This window comes from Stegodyphus dumicola, chromosome X2, assembly GCF_044657685.1.
Source record: "Stegodyphus dumicola isolate Sdum_Otavi_A_Nest chromosome X2, ASM4465768v1".
NCBI lineage: Eukaryota > Metazoa > Arthropoda > Arachnida > Araneae > Eresidae > Stegodyphus > Stegodyphus dumicola.
In genome coordinates this window covers 55,614,788-55,634,325 of record NC_140781.1, presented here as the reverse complement: position 1 = coordinate 55,634,325, position 19,538 = coordinate 55,614,788, and the positions used below count along the sequence as shown (strand labels likewise).

Sequence of the window (19,538 nt, the reverse complement as noted above, 5' to 3'; positions counted from 1 at the left end):
TGTCATCTCGCCGCTTCTCTAAGAGCCGACGCAGCGGATATCCTTCAGACTCTTCCCGAAAACAAAAGGTTAGGTTTCGAAGCTCTGTCCGGCGCCTTGGAATTGCGCTTTGGTGAAAAGTGTTTGAAAGACTACAGCAGGCTTCAACTAAAATCCCGTCAGCAGAGGCCCACCGAAACACTTCAGGAGCTCGCCACGGATGTTGAAAAGCTGTCACATCACGCCTTTTCGGAGTGCCCGACAGAAACAAGAGAAATCCTGTCGCTGCAATATTTCATCGACGGCATCCGGGATCCTGAAATACAAAAAGCTCTTCGAATGGCAAATGTAAAGGACATAAAAAGCGCTCTGTTGTACGCCATGAAATTGGAGGCAGCCCAGCAAGCAACTCTTAGAGATCGCTACCCAGTCAGAGCTGTGCGAGTCCACGACCCAGGGGACCAATTGATGGCTCGTTTAGATGATTTATCCAGACAAGTCGAAGCTTTGATACGAAGTAGGAGCGAGAAGAAAGTGGCTCCAAGGTGTTGGAGATGTGGTAGTGAAGGTCACCTAAGACGGAATTGCAGAACGCCCCAGGGTACGGAATATAAAGCAGATGATTTTACCAGACAAGTCAGTGGCTTGAGACGGAACAGAAGTGAAAAGAAACTGGTTCTAAAGTGCTGGAACTGCGGAGTTGAAGGCCACATACGAAGAAACTGCAAAACACCCCGAGATACGGAAAATAAGACCATTTCTCAGCAACGACGCAGTAAACAAATTAGTGACCATATCGAGGAACGGAGGTTGCCAGATAATGAAAAACCTTGTTTTAAAGCGCTTAAAATTTATACAGTGAGTGGCAACAGTAACGGACTGTCCATTAATGGGAATATCGATGGAGTTCCTTGCAATATGATCATTGACACAGGAGCTAATGTTACCATCATTAGGAAAGATTTAGCTGAACAGTTTAAAGATAAACTTATTTGGACGCCATCCTGTGTTACCCTTCAGACTGCGTCTGGTGACAAGATCGACATAACTGGGAAGTTAAACGTAAACATCACGTTTGGAAGTGCCGCCTACCATCACACGGCATATGTGGCGGATATTACAGATCCATGCATACTCGGATTGGACTTTTTAAGGAAATACAATTTTTCCTTAGATTTCAAAAACAATAAGCTGCTTTCAGCATCTGATGGCATGACTATCCATCCTCAAAAGGGATCCTCGCCTGGAAATGTCGACGCCTTGTCCGAAAGATCGAGCTCGGGAAGCTGCCGAAATCATACCAGGGTCGAAAAGAAACTCAAGACTACCAGCTATTCTCCATCCCAGAAGCTCTTCGGTCGAGACCTTCGTCTGCCTTGTGACCGCCTGTTTAGTCGCCCTACGGATGCACCTTCATCGCCTGAGGAACACATCCAAGATGCCCAGGCCCGGTTTGAGGGGATGCACCGTTCTGCACGAAAGCGAGTCAACTTGGCGACGGAGAAAATGAAGACCAGATGCGACACAAGAGCTACTAGACAGAGATCCAACAAAGGAGACAAGGTGTGGTTGTGGAACCCAATTCAACGAAAAGGACGGAGTCCTAAATTACAGTCACCTTCGGATGGTCCATATACAGTGCTGAACACGAATGACGTCGTGGTTCGGATCCGTGAGTCTTCGAACTCTTACGACAGGTTTATCTCATTACTATGGCCATAGTACGTAATGTAAATAATTGTAAATAGTATCAGACCATGGTCCTTTATGTTTTTAAATGTGTATTTGATTTGATTTGTATTTAGTATTTCATTTGCATTTAGTATTTGATTTGTATTTAGTATTTGTTTTGTATTTAGTATTTGATAGCATTTGATTTGTTTAAGTTAGTTATTGCAATTATTGTTTATATTGTTTGATATTGTAATGTAATGTTTATGCCTCAGTTGCATTTATGCCACAGTTGTAAGTTTAGCTTCCTGTCCAGGGATTGTACTGCCCGGGACGTGCAGTCCTTGGGAAGGGGGCAGTGTTACGAATTTGGTATTTAAAAAGCTAATGTTAGTTCAATTATAAATTAATTGGTTTTATTTCCCGCGCAGTGCAGCGCGTGACGAATATTAAAAGAAGAAAGCTAAGCCGGAAAAATTAAAAATACAAGAGCGCGTGCGTTAAATAAATAAATATCTCTTTTTGATTTCGAGAAAGTGCTGGAAAATTCTAGCGCGTGATTTTAAAATCTTATAAAAGGAGGAAAACATCTCAGTTTGTAGTTGGTAGTTGCTTAGTTTGTTGTTATTTAGAAAACTGCCGTTGTTGATTATAGCGAATTCGCGGATTAGCGTTCTTTAGCTGTTTTGAATTACGTTCTATTGTACATTTAAGTAGTTAAAAGATAACTACTGTGAGATATTGTGATACTGCATGATAATTTGAGAAAATTTAAGCATTTCTGTTGTGATAATAATAAATTTTTGTTCATTTTTCATCGGACTTGTGCATTCATTTCATAACGAACCCGTACGCACGCAACAATATGTACGTATTTCGTTAAAGGCAGATACATGCTTTTTGCAAGCATATGCATAAATACCCGTATATATTTAATATTTTTCATTTTCGCCGTCTGCAAATCTTTAATTTCTGTGCATTCACTATTTTCTTCGAGTAAAGTAATTTACAATAATTTATCATATAACAGAATTTTTTACATAAGAAATATGTATAAAGATAATTTGAAGGAAAATTACATGCATTATTTTTAATACCCACTCAAAGTTAGTTATCCTTCGAAATTCCTCCATGATGGCATCTCTTCCCTTGACCTATATGCCTATTTACAAATATTTTAACATACATAATTTTGTATTTATACGAGCCATTCGTATCTAGCCATCAGGTTTCAGACTTTTGACTTAAAACGCATTTTAGGACGCGTTCGTTATCAAATTCAAATTTTCTGGTAAATATATTTTGGCAGAGCATTCAATACCTCTTTTAGCTCTTTTACCCAGTTCAATAGTTCTCTGATAATATAATAAATAACTATCCGTTTTACATTTAAACATTAGCCTCACTGGCATCAGATCGCAATCTTGATTGCCTTACTTTACATAATACTGCTTCATTTTTTAAAACAGTTAACACCACTAATTAATCTAAGTTCACAAATACCTGAAATTTTCATACTGCGAGGTAATCCAGAAGGTAACAATATGCAGAGTATAATTATATACCGATTAATAATATTGATGATGCTTTTTTCATGTCTTGAATCTCTTTCAAAAATAAAAGACCACTACTCTAGTATATGTATCGAATAATAAAGATTTTTCATTCATAATTTTGTATTACATTTAGTCATCAATTATCAATTAAACATGTTCCTAGATAAAATCTTAAAAAAAAAAAAAAAAAAAAAAAAAAAAAAAAAAAAAAAAAAAAAAAGATAGAACTTTATTTTATTTTATTTATTTATTTTTTTTTTTATTTATTTTTTTAAAATTTTTTTAGTTAACCAAAAGTGTAAACCCAACGGGATTATTTTTCAGTTATATAAAAATAAAATGGTAATATGTGTGTTTTGGACTGTAGCTACGAAATAACGAAACTAATTTTCTTTTAAATCCATCTTTTATTCTATTCGAAAATTAACCGCTCAATTAGCAGTCATTCAAAAATCCAAGCAACAAATTTCCCATCGAACAAAGAGTACCTATTTTTATATTGTCCTTTTGAAAGAATCATTTACTTCTCTGTTGAAGATTGTGTATATAATCTCTGGACCATTTCTTCCATATTATTTGGTTAATTTTAACAATTTTCTGCCAGCGGGAAAGTCTATTGTCGGAAATTTCTGTTATACAAGGTTCAGGTAGAGCATTAAGAGGCCTTCCGATTAAAAAATGACCAGGGGGTCAAAGTTTCGAAGACATTTGGATCTGAAGATAAAGGTAATAGAGATCTACTATTTAATATAACTTCAATTTGACTTATAACAGTCAAAAATTCTTCGAGAGTCAATTTTGCATTTCCGGTAGTTCGTTTTATATGATGTTTAAAGGATTTCACCCCGGCCTCATATATACCGCCGAAATTGAGAGAAAGCGGTGGATTGAATTTCCAAACGATTTTGATTCAGAAGCTAAATATGACGACAGACTAGGGGAACTTTTGACGAGGTTTAACAGCCTTTTCAAATCGGCGTTGGCTCCGACAAAGTTGGTAGCGTTATCTGAATATATAGGCCGCGTCGCGCGAAAAATCTTTTTAATGTTGCAATTACGGCCTGCGATGTTAGATCTGTAACAAAATCGACATGTATCGCTCGAGTAACTAAACATAGAAAAATAACAACATATACTTTATTTAAGATATCTCTTCTTTGATTTTTATATTTTATGTAACAGTGTCCACATAAATCAATTCCAGCTACGGAAAAAGGGGGACTCACAGAAACTCTTTCCTTCGGCAATGGTGCCATAAGTTGTTGGGCTATTTTAGGTTTATTTTTAAAACAGATAATGCAGTTATGTACTATTTTACGAACAGTGTTTCTGCCGTTCAGTGGCCGAAATTCCTGTCGAACACAATGCAGCAAAGTCTGAGCACCAACATGTAAATTTTTTAAATGGAAGTATTGCATAATTACAGTAGTTAAGTTATGATCCCTAGGCAGCAGAATAGGATGCTTTTGGTCATAGGATAAATATGATTTATTTAATATGCCACCTACCCTAAGTATTTCATTTTCGACGAAAGGATTTAAATTACTTAAGTGACTATCCTTTATAATTTTACCATATCTAAGGGCTTGAATTTCTTCTTTGAATACTATTCGCTGTACTAGCCTTACCATCGCTAGCTTGGCATAAGTAAATTCATCTCTAGTTATAGGACCTGATGTCTATCTCGAAAACCTAATTTATTTATTACCAGTCCTAAGGTAAGTTGGAAATAACGTCAAATATCCCAAATTTTCAAGAATTAAAAATTTTAAATATTTCTAATTAATATCTCTGTCAGTTTAAATTAAATATCTCTGTCAGCTTAAATTAAATATCTCTGCAACTTTTTACCATCCATTTTGATTTATATTTTTTATAACAATATAAAAAATTTCCTAAAACTGATTTTTTTTTAAATGTGAAAATACCAGAAAATGAATTTCTGCGTCATTTAAAACACTTTTGTAACTGGAAGTACATATATCTACGGTCAGTGTAAACGAAAATAAAAGCCGGATAAGGATTCTCATGGACATTGTGCATATACATCGGGAAAGCTTATCTCAGCTACACAAAATGTTTAAGAGGGCAATAGAAAAATTATTTTATATTGATTTTTTTATTATTATTAACTTATATTGTATATTCAGTTTGGCGCACCTTTCTATTTGTGCGCCTAAGGCTAGTGCTTCATTCTTCGCGCCTTTGATCCGGTTCTGCTTGCAGAAGCTAAAGAATCTGAATTCCAAGTGAGGTCAGAGAGATCATGCGAATTCACAAACGCTCATGTGACCTCTGAAGGTGACTAGAAATTCTGTGCAATATTTTGCTACTTCTCGATTCCTCTCTCGCTACTTTAGATAAATAATGTTCATGTTCTGTGTTTATGCCTGGGCACAGAATTTTGTGCCTGCGTTTGTTACTCGCAAGTGAAAAAGGTACGATCAATCTTGGAAAATCGTCTTGCAAATTTTACTTACATTAAGCGAAATCTCTTTGTTTAATGTCTCAAATATCATAAACACTTCACGTACTAAGAACACCACATGAATATTTAATACAGACAGCGAAAAAACTAAAATAGTGACAGTGCATTATGTTACAGGTTTCACAATTCTTATTCACAGTTAGAAGTTAAATGATTTGAATTTATTAGATTACGGCAAAGCACACAAAGGCTAGCTGCCTGAGGGGTAGGATACCTTCGTGGAGGACTTTCTAGGGCTAACTTGTTTGTAGTCACATTTAATAGCTAAATAAAATGCATTGAAATAAAAGAGCTTATTAGTATATCGAAGAGTTTATCGTTGATTCTATACATGCATCATTTATTCATCTGTTTTTGCATCTTTTCTTTCGTCTCGTAACATTTTATTTATTTTCGTTTTCATGTTTTATTTATATCTTTATTTGAAATTAACCGTTTAATAATAACATAATTTCAAAAAAAGTTAAATAAAATAAATAACTTTTTTAAGTTAAAATGTTTTTGAAATTGAAGATAACAAGATTATTAGTAAGATGTTTGCATTTCATGCGTCATGGTTTTCGCGTAGTAAATTTATAACTATTTACACATATAATGTAGACACTTTGTCGAGATTAATTATCTTTTTAAGATTTATACTCTTGCTACAGCTAGTAAAATACATTTTCAAAGTCATAGACTATGTACTTTAGGTAGAAAATTACTGTCTAACACAGTGGTTCTTAACCTTTTTTGTCCCGCGTACGCCTCCCACCAATGCTAGATGGTCATCCCCCATCCTTTCCCTAACGTGAAAAGTGCATATACATTTATTTAAATTCAGATTATTTTTAATATGTTTTATATATTATACAGGAAAAAGTATAGAACATATTGATGAATAACAAAGCTTGAATAAAAGTAGTTTTTTTATACTCATAAATTAAAATTAAATACTTAACAGGTTAGTAAAAGGATGAATGCATTCCCCTTCCCCTGAAACTATGAAATACCTCTCAGGAGAAATCCACCCTGGTCTAACAGTCCTATTTTTAAGTTGTCATCTACAGCAAACACGCTATTTACAAATAATAAAATTCTCTAGCAGTAAACATATTACAATATTTTTATTTTATTTATTAATTAATTTATTTTTAATTCAAAGGATAAAAGGTTTGGCTTTGTTAGATGACAAAAAAGGGCGCTATTTTCAATTAAAATTTTGAATTTAACAATTATGCGGTTTCTATTTAGTATACATGTCGCAGGCATATACAATTAAATATCTCGCATTATTAAAGACGGAGAATTTTCCCGCTCCTTATTTATATGTGTGCAGACTCGCACTACACAGATTAATATTGAGGCTTTAGGTTGAGCTGTGAAAGATCCTATAGTAAGTTTATCTTTCAGTGATTTGTCATGCCTATTCAAAAGGTAACTCTTCAAACAGCCTTTCAAATGTTCCTGGCAGATGGCTGTCATTCTTTCATGTCTCACTCCGAAGAAATGTAAGGGAATTGTGCATTGATTGCTATACAGTATGCCAGGAAGAAAGGAGCAAACGTACCAAAGAATGTGAACACATTCAGATTGACTGCATTTACTGCTCTTTCTTCATTGTCACATTTTGTCTGTTAATTGCATTATCCAAAAATCTCCTATGGAGCTTTCCTCCGGGAAAACAGGCTGTTTCATGTCACAACATTTCTCCTTGTTTCCGTGTTTAGACTAAGTATATATATCTTAAGTGTATTCGAAGTGAAAAAAAAAAAAAAAAAATTATCTCAAGAAGAAACTGCCGCCATTTTATTCACGGCTACAAATGTATCTGATTTTTCAAAAGTTTCTTGGAAATTCGGACTTTGAAAATCAACCGAATACAGATAAAGTCTATTTTTATTTTATTCGTTAGTGAGAATGATACGAAAGATAAAGCTGTTGAGAATTAAGATTATTCTTGAATAAACATTGGATGTTAATAACCAGGCCAAATTATTATTATTATTGTTGTTACTTTAATAATTCCACTGAACCAATGCAGGATATATTATTAAATTCTCTCATACTATAGGGATATCTCTTTTAAATGATGTATATGATGCTTTACAAATAAATACGCAGGATTACAGTGGATTAAAAAAGTATTGGCAATTGCTTATATTTGAACATATTAATTAACCGACGAAGGGACTGATAATTTAAGCAAAGAGGAATTTAAGTAAGATGGCAATAAAAACTTAAATGTAGTGCAACTATGATTTTAATGTGCCTTTAATAAAATTGAAGCAAAACATAAATATGCATGTTAAGAGATTATTGCAAAAACATACAGCAACATGTAGGGGAAAAAAAGGAGATATTTAATAATTTGTAAGCATACCTTTTGCATTTATGAGGGCTCGTGGTCCATTCTTCTTTGATGAAGCCATGTCCTACTCGTATCATTGGATATCTTTTGCCATTTTTGCAGGAGTATACACTTAAGCTCCTCTTTAGGCGAAATTCTGTATTTTCTGACAACCTGATCCAGCTGGTGATTTTCAATTCGGTTAAGGTCAGAGGGCTGAGATGGTGTTTTCAACAGGCGACTTTGTATAGAGTAATGATTCTCGTGTTTCGTGCGCTGTATGTTTGGGGTCAATGTCTTGCTCAACACAAGCGACGTCCGTTTGAGCACTTGCCTTTAAATTACAGCGCAATACGTCGATGCACTTAAGAGCTGTCATTTTACTTTCAATGGTTACGAACTCTATTAGCTTCCATAGAGCCGCAAACTAAGACTCTTTTTTCGGTGTTTCACAACAGGTGTTCTGTTTCATGTTTCATGCTCAGTATTTTGCTTTATCCATACATATCGCCTTCCATCTCTCCTAAAAATCTGTGGGTAAGAAGACAATAACTGGTAATTACCGACATAGTATAGAAAGTGTGTGGTTTCATTGTGATATTATTCATTAAGAGTATCCTGAATAAAATCAGATATTTCTGAATCTTCATTCCAAATTCCAATTTTAGGGAATGAAATACTATTGAAATCATACAGAGATTGACAAGTGGATAAATAAGATATTTTCCTACACTGTTGATAGAGCAAACAAAAAAAGAAAAATAATGATGATTCCACATCAGAATTCTTAGTTTCGAATTTTAAAAGAATCATCAAAACTGATAACTAGAATAGCTAAATTAAAAAAAAAAAAAAAAAAAAAAAAAAGTGTCATTTCGCTGGGAAGCTGCGATTCAGTTTACACGAGGAAGTATCCCTTTAACGCATTTGTGAAACCTGTGAAACGAAGACAAAATATGAATGCTTTGCATGACGTTTTTGGATTGTGCAACGACATTTAAAATTTGGTTTCGGACAACCTTCAAAAAACCTTCATCCACTTGGACAAAAACTTTGCGAATCTTATCACGCAATTTATTTCGACATTGTTTAGCAGCATTATCAAAATCGGGCCTTTATACTCACGCGACTGTATTATTTAATAGAAATATATGATGACTTAAGTGAAAATAAAAAGCACAGCTTGAATTTTCAAAATTTATTGTGCGTAACATAGATTAATTAGAGACACATATTAACGCTACTAACTCATTTAACAAAAATTTTCAAGTAAAAAGTAGAAAAAAAGGATCTGAAAAGCACAATACTGAACGCCGATCGTCACTTATAAAATATGACTGGTATAGATCTTGTAGGCCAACGTCGTAAATATTGCAAAGTATTTCAAATTTTTTCAAATGGTGCGTGGATAGATTTTCCTTTTTGTTTAACAGATTAATGTGTAATACATACTATCTGCAAAGAGAAAGCCAGACGTGGATGATTATTTTGGAAAAGGTCACCACACATTCTTTGACAATTTTTCCAACACAAATGAACGCCACCAGTAGCCAACTGGTTAAGACAACTTACTGGCAGTTCGACCTGATTTGGTTTGGTTTATTTGATTACGGCAAAGCCCACAAGGGCTCTCTGCTTAAGGAGAGGATGCCTTCGTGAAGGACTTTCTAAGAGAACTGGTTCATATACATGTTACACATCGAGAAAACCACAAAAACGTCCATGTAACTTGTTCGCCGGAGTTCGAACCCCTGACTGAACTACGAGTATTCAACGACTTTACTACTCGGCCGCTGGTGGCCGGATTCTGTTCCACGCAAACGGCCTTAACTTGTATGGATGGTTTTCGTGGTTTTTCCCATGTGCAACATGAATGCAAGCCAATTTCTCTCAGTGGAATCCACTCCTATTAGTGGAATCACGAATAGCTTAGTATAACAATGAGCAGCGCTGATATTTGATGTTCGGTTAAACAATCCCTCCCCAAAATAGTAGTTTTAGAAAGTAGAAGTCCAACCAACTTGAGGCTCTGGCGACCATTCTTCCATGAAGTACATGGACAAGACAACAACAACAGAAAACTTAAAAAGATTGAAATCTGATAGTCATGGGCATCCGCAGGAAATTTTGCAGTATAGGGGTAAAAATTTAAAGATAAATAATTAAATCAATACATTTTTATTTAATTTTTAATTCGGGAGATGATAAGTAGATTTCAGAATATGAGTAAGCCCTCGCCCGATTCTGTAACGAGTCGAATAAGCGAAAGCGGGACATTCGCTGTGGTATGAAGTGCAGGGCACTGAGAAGGAAGAATAAAAAGTAGACAATAAATTCAACTTTAAAATTTTATATACAATTTGAAACTTAGCAATAAGATTAAACGAAATTAAATAGTAAATAAATTGTATTAAATAAAGATTTGTCGATTTGTTTTAAATTTGATTTTACAACATAGCTCAAACATTGCGCAACAAAGATCAATAGTGTTAACGAATCAATAGTGTTATGAAATAAATGAACTCATGAAATTAATCAAAAACTTCACTGCACACAATGTTTCCAGCAAAAAATGGGGTTAAATATTAATGTATATATAATAAACATGTACAGTACTTTAAACTAAATCTAAACTTCGGAGTAAAAACCTCCCTTTTGCTTTGACTAAAACGTAATTAATAAATTAGAACGCAATCAGTACAATGAACACACACTTTTTGTGGCCTCATGAGATAAAAAACCGCTGACAGATAAGGAAGATTCATCCATGCGTAACGGAGGAAAGGAGGGGAAAGGAGAATTCCTATAAGATATCAGCTAAGTGCATCCACTCCAGACACACTTTTTTGTCTTCGCCTTTTCTAATATAAGATAGTATTGCATCAATTCAAAAACGCATTTTTTACTCTATTCCTGGGAAGGCAGCATGTGCCCTATCCCCTTTGCGACAGCTTATGTTGATGGTTATAAACATTGTGACGTGTTGAGGAAAATGCCTCCTATGTACAGCATTTATTTACATATTTTAGAAATAAAAATTTAAAATTTTTACAGTCTTTCTCTTTAGCTTTGGCTCCCTTCAATCTTCCCTTTCACGTGATTCTTAATAGCGCAGGTCAAAATCTTTTCTATTTGCTTGAATTCAGGCTTCATCGTATCTCCTTCCCTTATTTTCTTCACACAATGATAATATTGCTGTAATGCAATAAAAGATAGAGCAATATATCTTTCCTGCCAGTTTTAGAATACTAAAAAATACTCTGACGTGTCTGAAAGTTTCGTGATGTTGAGGTCATTTCCTTGAGCTACTTCTCCGAATTTTTATCTATCTTCACTCAGATTTTTGCATTTCGGAAAAGTTAAACTCTCATTATAACATCGAATTATGTTATCTCATCAGTACCATTTTTATTTTTGCTTTCTAACTTTAAATAACTGATCGATGAGAAAATTATTTAACTTCGCTTCTCAGGAATTTCTTGAAATCTGTGGTGCAAATCTTCTGCAATATCGTTTATTTTGTGTATTATTCAATTATGATTCCACATATGTATAGTCACGATGTCCTTTCAAGCCATTAATAAAAAAGGAATTCGAAATTGTCTTGCATCAGATGGTAAATTTGTTTTGTAAAGCCAACCATCATGGATATACTTCATGGAAATATATGCAAGGAACGTGTACGTACATTCTGAAAATGCGTTCTAATCGCTTCAATGTGCTTCACCGAAGAGCCATTACATTATGACCACACTATTAACAACATGTATCCGGTTGGGGGGGGTCTTCCACGCCTCTTCCCTTCCACCAGTCGACACAAGAGGACTTTCGAGAAAGCCTCCATGCCGTACCGACACTATACATTTACTAACACCCATGTCTTCTCCGGGATTCGAACCCAAGCCCTTCGGTACCGTGGTAAGCTCCCCTAACCATTTTCATCAGCTCCTAAGAATATGGCAAGAACTTTGGGATCAAGCCTCCACAGGGAGACGTGTTTACAATCTCATTCCCAAGGTCAAGATAACAATCCAAACTAATAGCAATTACATGACATATTTCCTCATTGGTTATGCGCCCTTCCCTTCATACCACTGCCGCTTTGGCTTGAGAGAGAATGGTAACTTTGAATGTGGGGAGGAGGGTCATCCAGACCATTTTGTGTTCTCCTGCCCACACACAGCACTTAACAGCCTCAAGCAACCAATAGCCATATTCTGGCCAAATTGGTTCCAGAATCTACAAAGTATCAGAGTTGCCCAGCGGAAACTGAAAACAATAATTGACTACTGTACTAGCAATTACTCTTCTAACGTTCTAACGCTGGAAGATAATAGTCATAAAAGTCTATATAAGGTAGTTCAATGTGTCAACAACAGATTATGTGATATGTATGTTCAATATGTAATTTTGTATTTATGCTGTGCCAGGTTCTCATACATAAAGTTCGTACTGTATCTGAATGCTGTAATGCATCTGAATGCTGTAATGTATCTGTACATGTTTATATCTTTTATATTTATGGTACCTAATTTATACTAAGGAACACGCGTACCTCAATGGCATGCTTCTTATAAACTTTAACTATCATGATAAAGTATATGTATGGATGTATATATCAATATGAGTGACAGTATATATACTTTTATTTGTTTCGGAATATTTATGTATGTAAGTGTGTATATATCTGTATATGAGTTGGTATTTATATGTATATACATATATTTTGATTGTACTCTTCTTCAAGTACCTTGTATGCACATGTATGCTCTCTTTTGCATTTTATAAATGTCGTCTGCTCAGCCGGGGCTGCCCACGGCTGCGGCCTGGTAGCTAGTGGTTGATTCACACCCAGTTGGTAACCAACTCTGCATGGATATACACTGACTACCAATAAGTATTTGGACACCTGTGATAGAAAAGAAAAACTAACTTTATTCAAAATCAATAGTTGGTAGAGCCTCCACGAGAGGTAATTACAGCGTGGACCCTCCGGGGATACTTTCCGCAAGTCTTTGTATGACAGCTAGTGGTATTTTCTTTCCACTCGGCTTGGAGAAGACATAGAAGTTCTTTCACCGATTTTGCACGGGTGGTGCACCTCTGAATTTCGCGATGCAGCTCGTCCCAGAGGTTCTCGATAGGGTTCAGGTCTGGACTCTGAGCAGGCCAGTCCATTCGATGAACTCCATTGGCACCATACCAAGCCTTGGTTAACGTCGAAACATGACAACTGGCATTGTCGAAACATGACAACTGGCATTGTCGAAACATGACAACTGGCATTGTTTTACGGGGGTCCATCCCGTAAAACTGCCACGTAGGAAGCACATTGTCATCCAAAATAGTGCAGTAGGCATCGGTGTTGAGCTTCCCATGAATGGGGACCAAGGGTCCCAGCCCATAGCAGGAGAAACACCCCCAGACCATAATTCCACCTCCGCTGAACTTGACTGTTGGCACAATGCATTCTGGCAGGAAACGTTCTCCAGGTAGACGCCAGACCCAGACTCTGCCATCCGAACGGTAAAGGGTGAACCTTGATTCGTCACTCCAAAGAACCCGTTTCCACTAATCTATGGCCCAATTTCGATGTGCTTTGCACCATATTAACCGAGCAGCGCGGTTGGACTTTGTGATCAAAGGCTTATGGGCAGCAGCACGACCATGAAAACTAAGCAGATGTGCTTCCTTACGGATGGTATTCATTAAAACAATACTCCCGGATGCCTGTTGAAACTCCTCGCGGGTGAGGGCCATCGTTTGGGTGCTGTTCTTCCGAATTTCTCTGGACAGCACTCGTCGGTCTCTATCTCCCAGTTTCGTTGGTCTGCCCACTCGGGGCACATTCCGACAATCACCGCTCACCTTCCACTTCTTAATCACATAGACCACCGTCGATTTTGGGTACTTCAGATCGCTAGATATGTCCCTTAAGGGTCGGCCATATTTGTGATACCCGATAATTATACCTTTCTCGAAATCAGAGAGCTCCGAACTGCGAGGCATCTTGCATGCGACTAAGCCGATGCAGTTTCCTACACGATATATACCGGCGGAGTCCGTGACGTACCTTAGGACCGCTGATATCGTCATTTGCATAGGTGTCCAATTACTTATTGGTAGTCAGTGTATCTATACCTGGGTCGGAAGCCAACTCAGCGGTTTACCTCCCCTAACCATTATACCGTGTGGGCGACAGCATGCTTTTTTAACGGTTTAACTGAATACGGCAAATAACATTAAGACAATCTACCTGTAGGGAAGGAGAAGAACCTACTGAGAAGGGTACTTCTGGGAAGGGCTTAATAAAGGAAACTGAGTAGTATTTATGCTGTACATAAAATTTAAAAAAAAAAAAAAAAGCATCCAAGTAGGAAACTGTTCGCCAGGATATGAACGCGAGTCTGTCTACAACTGTTAACCAGTCTTATTCATTCGGCCACCTTGCCGTTTTCTGGCTCAGGAATAGAGTGGCCTTCTGAATCTAATAATTATGTCCCTTTGAATTAATATAAGTGTTGTTGGTACTTTTCCTTTTTGCCGGCGCAGGCGATAAATTCGCCAATAATGGTACAACTGATGCCAAACGAATATCCTCGCTGGTAACCTTTAACGCTTCATTTTCAAAACAAGGAGCATTTCTTATCAGATTGATTGTTTCTTTCAATACTGGTATACAATTACATAGACGTTTTACCACATAGTTCAATTTTATGCCCTAAGGCCATTCGCGGTAAATAATCAATTAGGATGCAATCACACCACTCACCCGAAGGCAAAAATATAGAAAAGGCAAAGTCAAGGGTCATCAATTCTAATGAGAATGCACTAGCGAAGTAAAGCACAGCGGTTTTACATAATTTCTGAATAAACTATTCGTACGATTTTAAATAATTCTTGCATTTAAATTGCATTGAAATAATTCTTGCATTATATTCCAAATTAAGATTTAACTTGAAATTAATGTAGATAATTACTGAGAAAATTAGATTTTTGTAGCGTAGTTTACGTGAGATGAGATCACTTGGGATAACGTGATATGAACCGGCGAATCAGGATGTTGAACCGTGAAAGCATAGTAAATTCTTAAATTAATGTCTTTTTACAAATTTATTGTTTTTATTTATTGGCTTTTCACAAAATTTTAAACGATATTAAAATGTTTATGCCTTCAAAATAAAAAGTTCTTAGAACTAACATTTGTTAACGTTTTTTATGTGTATACTGTACGTTGTCGGCATTAAATTGTGCTTGGCGAGATTTGCGCCGGCGAACCGGGAAAGTAACGTATTGTTGAACAATGTTTTTCATCCTTTCTCCTTCTGCATTTGAATCTTGAAATGAACGTGTTTAAAAAACAGGACTTAAACCCGATATCTCATTTGATTTTTTTTTTCACCTAGCACATAGTAGTTAAATTTTTTGAAACATAAAATACACATTTGGAAAACATACTCGTATCTATATTAAGTTTATTTTTTGTTACTTACGTATCATGCTGTCAATCATAAAACTGTGGCCAAGCAGTGCAATTTAGCGCCAGTAATGGGTACGCATGATGTAACAACGCCACACTTAACATCTGCGCTTTCGTTTGATGCAACCCCATTCATTCTGTATAAGCCACCATGGGGACTTACTGCTCCCAGATTTTCAGTGCTTTTGCTGTTTATAGCAGTGTCTTTGCTTGGCGACATCTATGGGTCGAATAGGAAGCGTGGGGCGAGAGGCTGCTTGCCTTTTGGGAACAGAACCTGGATCTGTTTCATGTGAGCTGCAGGCCGTAATTTCTAAACTTAGAATTGCCTGAGCTATATAGAACACTGTCAGGAGAGATGAACAAAAGCAAATAAATAAATAAAATGACTAGCAAAATAATTAATTATTACAATTAAATAATTAATTATTGGAATAATTAAACAATTAATATTAAAATTTAATAAAATATAAAGAGATAAATAAAAATATAATAAGTTATTAAATAAATCATAAATAATTAAATAATAAAATAAAGTACTCGATATTGATTTATTTCGGGTTTCGACTGAAATTATAATTTCGCACAAAAGATAAGAAATAGCTCAACTGGTCTCCAGCTTAATTAAACTCTGAATACAATGTACTACCTTAAGGGATGATAGAAATAAAGACCATTCTTTCTACAACACATCAATGAAAAACGTTACAATGGTTAAAGCATCACTAATGAAAATACTTACAATGGTGCGAACAGTAAGAGAATATAGAGAAAATTTTAACTGGTGACGTGTAGATATGAAAACGCCGCTCAACCAGTATGTGGTTAGCTTGGCTGACTGCCGTGCCGAAGGGCCTGGGCTCGAATCTCGGAGAAGGCATGGATGTTTGTAAATGTATAGTGCCAGTGCGGCATGGCGGCATTCAAGATATGCGGCGAGCTGAAAGTCCTCTCGTGTAGTTTGGTGGAAGGGAAGAGGGATGGGAGACCCTCGGAGCCTTCCTCCCCCCCAGGGTATTGTCCATCAAAATTGGGGGCGGAACTGAGCCAAAATCGCATTATCACCGGAATGGTGCTCAAGGCTGTTGCCGACGACAGGCGTAATCTAGCGCTCCTTGCCACGACGAATTTAGTGGGGCTTGGGCTGACTACGTCAGACAAGTGAGCAGACAATGATATGAAAACTAAGAAAGAAGTGTCCAACCTTTTCTGACTCTCTCAGTATAATTCTATCTATGAAGCAGAATATGACAGATGAACAAATTTTCACTAAATACGAAGGAATAGTTGAAAAAATTAACAAGTGTCAATTTTCATTCGCCGTCTTTGGTTAAATCGTTCCAAAAAATCTGCTGGTGCTCTTTTCCACGGAAAGACACTAGTGTTGAAACGAAAATTTAACCGCTGTCATAAACCCGTTTTCTGGAGAATTAGCTTTTGACATGTAGGTGGAAACTGGCTTTTCTTTCCATTAAGTCTCTACCTCCGTCCAAGGTTTTCCCAAGGAAAGCGGAGCATGCATTCAAAATTTAGAATCTATTTTTAATGTAATTTTATTTTAAAAATAAAATTTTCGAGATCAGATTTTTGCTGAAATTGTTGTTCAGTTAAAGAAGGCCTTCTTATTTAGAGCTCCGGTGCACTACGACTAGAATTATGATTTATCACCAAAATAAGAAGCACCGAAGCCGGTCTGTGGTGAGCTCCGGTGAAATTTAAGCTCTGTGTGAGCAGAATCCTCTACTACTAGTGCAAAAGAGCTCTTTTGCGCTAGATTCAAGAATTCAGACTCTCAAATTTTGAGAGCATTGATTGGTTCCGCCATATGTACTTTGTTTTTAGATTAACTTTGTTTTAAGATATAAATTAACTGTTATTACTGTATTTTTTCTTGTATTTTGGGGGAGGAGAAAAAAAATAAATAATAATAAAAGATCAAAATTTGAGACAGGCATATTACAGAGCAGCTAACAGTTTATTATTTCCAAAGTTATGGAAGCCTACCATTAAAAAAAAGCGTACATTAATGAACACTAGTCAGCTGAATATGACAGACAAAACAATAATAGATCGGAACAGTTGTGTGTAGGAAGTTTGTACTCATAGCTTTCTAAAACAGAGCTGCCGGTAAAATCGGACTGCCTAACAAAACAGTAGAAATCGACGAAAGCCTCTTCGCGAACCGCAAAGACTAAGCGGGCTCGAATACTGATTGTTTAATAAATAAAGAAGAATCCTTTCCTTCGGAATTCCGCAGGCACGATTGGCGAAATTTTCGCGCAATTACCGCCAACTGATGGTTTATTGTTAACTTAACTTTCACGTTAGACGGGAAAATACGTTAAGTAACTCCCCCCCCCCCCCCGTTTTTTGCATGTAGGTAAGAAGTTAGACCTTTCTTACCTCCATGGTTTTTTGTAGTTTTTTATAAGCTAAGGTGAAATTAATACTCATTTGATAAGGTGAAATTAATACGGACTTCTAATATGGTCGTTTTATCAAAGGAAGAGATTTTAACTTTAGAAAAGGTAACTGCGATTATTTAAACAAACAAAAAATTAAACAAATTTATTTTGTAGCTTCAAAACCATGACCAAGAAATTTTTACGGTTGACTTTAATTAGAGCTGGTGACAAACGTTATAGCTTAGAATTGCGTAAAATGAGTTTGAAAGCTTCTTATGTTACCACAAAAGAAAAGTTATACTGCTTTCATACATAATAATATCTTAAAAATAAAATTGCTTAATCCGTCATACTTACGTTGAGGTGTGAATAAAACTGAAGGCTGAGTTGTCATTAAACAGGACCGTGCACACCCTTTCGGCATAAATAACATAAATCTAAGGAAAAGTCTCTGAACAACTATTGCAAGCTTCCCTCGCAGCCCAATCGGAAGAGTGGTTAGTGACTCTGACTGCCGCACCGAAGGGCTTCGGGTTCGAATCCTGGAGAAGGCTTGGATGTTTGTAAAGTTTCTGAGCGGCATGGCGGCACTCTAAATATACGTCAAACCGACAGTCCTCTCAAGAAGTCGGTGGTAGGAAAAGAGGGATGGGAGACTCTCAGATCGGTTCCTCCGGGGTGATTTTCCTCAAAATCGGGAGGCGGAATTGATGTAAAATCGGGCTGTCATCTGTACTGCGTTCAAAGCTCTTGCCAACGACAGGCGAATAACTCCTTGCCACGATGAATGTCGTGGGCTTGTGCTGACCTTTGTCAGACAAATGCGATTGGTAACAACAACACAGTTCTGTTCGCAAGGAAAGTTTGGCAACTTTTAATTACGTCTCTTCCCTTTTATTTCGAAAAGCCAAAATTTGATTCTCTTTTAAATCACCGAATAGCAAGAAGTTGAAATTCAATGAATGATTTCTAATAACTAGCTTGGATTGATAAATCTTCTACACAGTGACTTCTCCACATATCCTCTGGCTCTTTGCGTAGAAATGTATGACGCAGTTTTGAACTTTGAAATTTTTGGAATCTGAACCAATAGGTTAGAGCTTATATTGCAAAATGTTTGCTATTTCTTCACTGAAAATAGGAAAACTAGAATATACTTTCTTCTTTTGATTTTGTTTTTTCTACAAACATTTACTTTTTGTCTTTTGCACCATCAGATTGGGAAGGAAGTTTTTCTTTTAAAATTGCTTTATTTTCAGGTCTTAATTTTGCCTACATAATTTTTAGGTTTTTCGTTAATTGCGTGTCCAATAAACTTGATTCTTCTCGTTACCATGTCACATCCGATACTAGTAATTTTTATAAGGAGCTAGTGACTTTTTTACTTTAAGTCTAAATAATTTTTATGAAACTTTTATATCATTGAGAAAATAAAATATTAACAGATAAGTTTTGAAACAAAGCTACAAATATATCACGAAACTAAGACAATGGATTAGCTAGGACATATCAAAAAGGGCATACAGGGAAATAAATTAAAACTCAACTTTTAATTTTGAAGAAAAACTTTTTAATTCCGACATCTTACATTATTATTTTGCTTTTTATGTTGATTGCTCCAGTTTTTGTT

General features: G+C 36.1%; 1 protein-coding gene and 1 long non-coding RNA gene across 3 annotated transcripts in view; one reads left to right on the top strand and one right to left on the bottom strand.

Moving 5' to 3' along the window:
- LOC118182338 (uncharacterized) overlaps window positions 1–19,538 on the bottom strand; it is a 315,423-nt gene that overhangs the window by 247,455 nt on the left and 48,430 nt on the right. For both annotated transcript variants that reach the window (XR_015039274.1, XR_015039273.1), the window contains exon 2: window positions 15,517–15,849. This is a non-coding gene — a long non-coding RNA (uncharacterized LOC118182338). The remainder of the gene's footprint in view (window positions 1–15,516; window positions 15,850–19,538) is intronic.
- The window catches only part of LOC118182337 (MFS-type transporter SLC18B1-like), a 135,716-nt gene that overhangs the window by 86,001 nt on the left and 30,177 nt on the right, over window positions 1–19,538 (top strand). The window lies entirely within an intron of this gene.